Below are 5,329 nucleotides of genomic sequence, written 5' to 3' on the forward strand. Positions count from 1 at the left end.
TTACTACGACATCCTTCTTTCACTGAATTGTTTATTTATTCATTCATTCATTCATTCAGCCATTAAATAATAAATCATCTATTTAATTATTTGCACGTGCAATTATGTCTTCCAGTCCAGTACAAGGACACACAAACGCACACATACACACACACAGGCACATCAAAACACATGTTTCTGTGTAGTCTCTGGCAACATTCATTTACTTATAATATGAGTGCATATAAACACCAATGTATCCTATTGTATTTATAGAGTTAATTTTGAAACTTTATTGTTTAAACTTATTTCTAGACATCTATTTCTGAGATGTTTGAAATTAATTTCTTTTATTTATTTCCGAAGTGAATTTTTAAAATGAATTTTTAGAAATTTATTTTTAAAATGAATTTTCAGAGATTTTATTATACTTTCCTCGCTTGCCCAGCCCAGGCGAGCAGCAACAGAGCAGTTGGATGATTTCTATTTTTGCAACACACCAGGTAGGTAGATGTGGGTCATTGACCGAGAATGATTCATTCATTAATTTGTTCCTTTATTTATTTTTTCATTCACTCATTAAGAAGCCCATTTATTTGCTTGTTCCTTCATTCTTTCATTCATTCCTTTTTCAATCATTCATTAATTCATTCATTAGTTAATTCATTCATTCAATAATTCATTCATGGAAATATGATGATGTGTTAATGCGTGTGTGTATGTGTGTGTGTGTATGTGTGTGTATGTGTGTGTGTGTGTGTGTGTGTGTGTGTGTGTGTGTGTGTGTGTGTGTGTGTGTGATAGATATGATGGGACATGAGAAGTAGTACAATTGCACACAGCCAGAACATGTCCTTCAGCGACACGCGATTCATCAAATTCTTCAAGTAGGTCATCAAAAGAATAACTGCTTGGAAAATGTAAAAGTGAATTGAAATTAAAAAAGTACGGTGAATAAAAAAATCCCCAAATAACATGAAAATTGAGGCAGGGAAATAGTTTTAAAACAAACGAGGATGGACTAACTGAGCTGAAGGTTGGAAAGTTAAATGGAAAGGAGGGATGTAGATTAATGATGGATGGATGGATGGATGGATGGATGGATGGATGGATGGATGGATGGATGGATGGATGAGTGGTGGGATGGATGGATGGGTGGTGGGATGGATGGATGGATGGTGGGATGGATAGATGGTGGGATGGATAGATGGATGGTGGGATGGATGGATAGATGGATGGATGAATAGATAAGCTATCTATGATAACAAACCATTGAAAGAACAAAAAAAAATGCAAAAAATCAATAATAAAATAAAAAACATAAGAATCGTTAATAAAAAGATAGAGTGGAAGGACTAATACACGCTTGAAAGCAAAACTGGATGGATATACAAATGAAAGAATGAAGAAAAATGTTGGAAATGAAAGAATAAAGATAAAAGAATAAAAATTAAGAAAAAACCATATTATGATAATGGAATGACAATTGAAGGCGTGAAAATTGAATTGATCGGTGATTGACTGAGAGAAAAAAATTGTTGGAAGAATACTAGTAAAGAAATGATAGTAAAAGAGAGAGAGAACGAAAAAGAAAGAGTGGAGAAATGGAAAGAAAAGAATGATGACAAAGAGGGTATACACTGGCATTGTAGTGAAGTCATGCGGTCATCTGCAATTAAATGGCTTCGTACATTCAATCAAGTTATCCCAATTTAATCAAAATGGTCCTTAATTACGATATTGAATAGGAGAAGATAGGACTGCCTAATAGAGAAAAAATTATTCTACGCCAGTTGCTGTAGAAACTTTTATTTGGATATATTTTAAGAATTATGATATATAAATTTATATGATTGATTGATTGATTGATTGGTTGATTGATTGATTGGTTGGTTGATTAGTTGGTTGATTGATTGATTGGTTGGTTGATTAGTTGGTTGGTTGATTAGTTGGTTGGTTGGTTGGTTGGTTGGTTGGTTGATTGATTGATTGATTGATTGATTGATTGATTGATTGATTGATTGATTGATTGATTGATTGATTGATTGATTGATTGATTGATTGATTGATTGATGAGGCTGATGATTGTGATGTTTTAATGAAGATAACATGTCAACTATGAGATAATAATTAAGGTAGTGATGATGAAGATAATGACGACGATAATGATGATGATGATGAGGATGATGATGACAATGCAACAATCAGATTGGTTGTTAACCTCCATCTATTTAGCCTATCAGAAGCGTCACGGAACGAAGGATTAAACAATGCAAATGACGTCATCATTTATGACGTAACGTACTCATAAAAGTGCACAATCAAAAACACAACAGCAGGTGTGCAAGGATGAGTGTCGCGTCATCACTAACCAGGTGTACGAACATACACACACGCGCACGCACATCACACACACACATATTTGTGTGTGTCTTTTTTCTGAGTCTGGGTATGTTTATAAAAATGAGCACGTGTTAGCAATTGATTTTTGTTGTTGCAGTTGTTGTTACAGGATTCTTTTGTTTCACATCAATAAATGATTGTTGTTCATTTTAACCGTTTTTTATATGGAATATTGTTATAATTTTTTTTGTTTTTTATTTTCAAATTCGACAAAAATACAAAAATTCAAAACTGTTCAATGTGTTTGTATGTTACAGAAAATACAATTTATTCCAAAAATTTTTCGAATTCTTTCCCTACGTGTTTACTGCTTGCGTCATATTAATCTTCAAGAAATCATTCATTCATTCATAGTTTCATTACATTTTGGATATACACAAATTTATTTTTTCTTGTTAGTATTTAAAAACAATTCAAACAGTGCAAACAACACTGTGTTATTATGTCTCTTGGTTCGGTGACGCTGTTGATAAGGGGAGCAATGAAACGCCCATTCATAGGCTCGCTTGGTCAAATAAAACTTTATCTCACATCACTTGTTTGATGCATGTAATGACCGATTAATTGCTGCTAAATTGACATCTCGCTCTAACTTCTTTGGTACTATGTGTGTATGTGTGTGTGTGTGCGTGTAGTGTGTGTGTGCGCGTGTGTGTATGTATGTGTTTGTGTGTGTGTGTCCTTGTTGCTTTCGTTATTGGTGTTTTTGCTGTTGTGGTGTTGTTGTTGTTGTTGCTGCTGTTATTATTGCTGTTTTTGCGTGGAAAATTTTCAGTTTTATGTGCCTATTATATGTGACAAATTATCGATGTTACTTCTGTATGTTTTTGTGTTGTTGTTTAACATATAACATAGCCCCTGTTAATTATTTTTCGTGAGTGTTGGTCTGCCCAAAAGCACTACACAGAAAGACAGGTTTATTATTTATGTAGCGTACATTTGTTGATTAGTGAACCTTCCCATGAGTCAACTGAGAGTGCACCAGGCAGCCTTCAAGTTGTTTTGTTGTTGGTTTAGAGTAATTTGAGGTTGAACAACAATTGCCCGTTGTCCTGAGTTGATGATGTATGCGATGGTTTGTTCTTTCAACCTGCTAGGTAGTTCTCGACATGTTCTTTTTTGTCGTTCTGACTGATGAATGTTTTCGATTTCGCTCAATTAATTTTGTGACTAATTATTTGGTTTTATTTTTTGACGATCACCTATTTGTTGTTCCAACAAACGTGCTATTTTGGTCAGCGTTCACTGTTACATAATAATTTTTGTACATTTTCATGCATATGGTCTTCAAAATATATTAATTGGTTTTTTGTTTCAGTTTTGCACAGAATTTTCTAAAATTGCATGTGAGAGTTACGTAGCAAAAGGTTTGAGAACTTATTTTGAAAACACTTCTAGCATCAGTATTAACAGCTGATGAGCGTAAAAATAGTCCAAAGATTTTACTAGAAACACAAAACACTCCTCGACGAAGAACACGAATTCATCTCACATGAGCTCTTATTTCAACGTTTTTTTTTATCATAACCAGGAAAATGTTGTAAAGGTTTTCCATCACTGACGAAGCAAACACCGTAAATAGAAAATAAGTGCAATTAAATAAAATGAGCTCACTAGCGGACCTCTTCATAATTACGTCTTTATTTTTGTATTAATTACGCTGTACTGAGAGGATTGCACCAAATGTCATTCTAAAAAGTCGTTACTTTAAATAAGAAAATGGAAAATTTGATAATTATACATGGAGGTTGTGAGCATGTTTATAAGCAGACTTTCAAGTTATTTTTCTATAGACGTGTAAATAAACACAAACACACACACACACGCACAAGAACACATGCAAAGATAAGCACACATGGGTAACAAATCAGACTTGGTAATGTGTTTAAACAAAAACACACACACACACACATATTCAGAAATACACAACATACACACACATTGTCAAATTCTAACGTCTGCAAACGCAGTAACAAAAACACACACACACAGAAATAGATCAAAATTGAAACGTCAGTAATTATTGTCACAAAAATACACACATTCAAACACACACACATTCACACACACAGTTGCACATCACACATAGCCACACATCACATGCACAATTAAACTTCACACACACACACATTCGCACACACACACAAACATATTAATCAATATTGAATTGTCTGTAAACACTGTAAACTAAAAAACACACACTCAAACACCACACACACACACACACACACACGCACACGCACACACACACGCACACACATACGTCATCAACAGTGAAACGTCTGTAAACAATGTAACAAAAACATAGCAGCCATAAAACGGCTCGTAAAAAATTAATTAATGAAATAATCTCATCGTAAAACTATGACGAGACTGTAGGCTGTTGTAATGTGCACACATAAGGTTGAAACAAATATTTTTGAAACATCATCATCAACATTTTTATCATCATTATCATCACAATATTTCCCGTTACTGCTATCATCCTCATCATCATCCATCTTCATCATCATCACCCTCATCTCCAACTTTATCCAATCTTGTCATCTTCATCATTTTCACCACCATCCTCATCTTCATCATCATCATCATCATCTTTACCACCATCATCCTCTTCATCATAATCTTCACCATCATCATCACCACCATCTTCAGCATTGTCATGATCTTCACCATCTTCACCGCCGCCATAATCAAGCAGTCAATCAATCAATCAATCAATCAGTCAATCAATCAATCAATCAATCAATCAGTCAATCAATCAATCAATGAGTCAATCAATCGATCGATCAATCAATCAATCAATCAATCAGTCAATCAATCAATCAATCAATCGATCAATCAATCAATCGATCGATCAATCAATGAATCAATCGGTCAATCAATCGATCATTCGATCAATCAACCAACCAACCAACCAACCAAGCAATAAAGCAATCATTCAGTC

Source organism: Helobdella robusta (genome assembly GCF_000326865.2).
Source record: "Helobdella robusta unplaced genomic scaffold HELROscaffold_14, whole genome shotgun sequence".
In the NCBI taxonomy this organism is placed as follows: Eukaryota; Metazoa; Annelida; class Clitellata; order Rhynchobdellida; family Glossiphoniidae; genus Helobdella; species Helobdella robusta.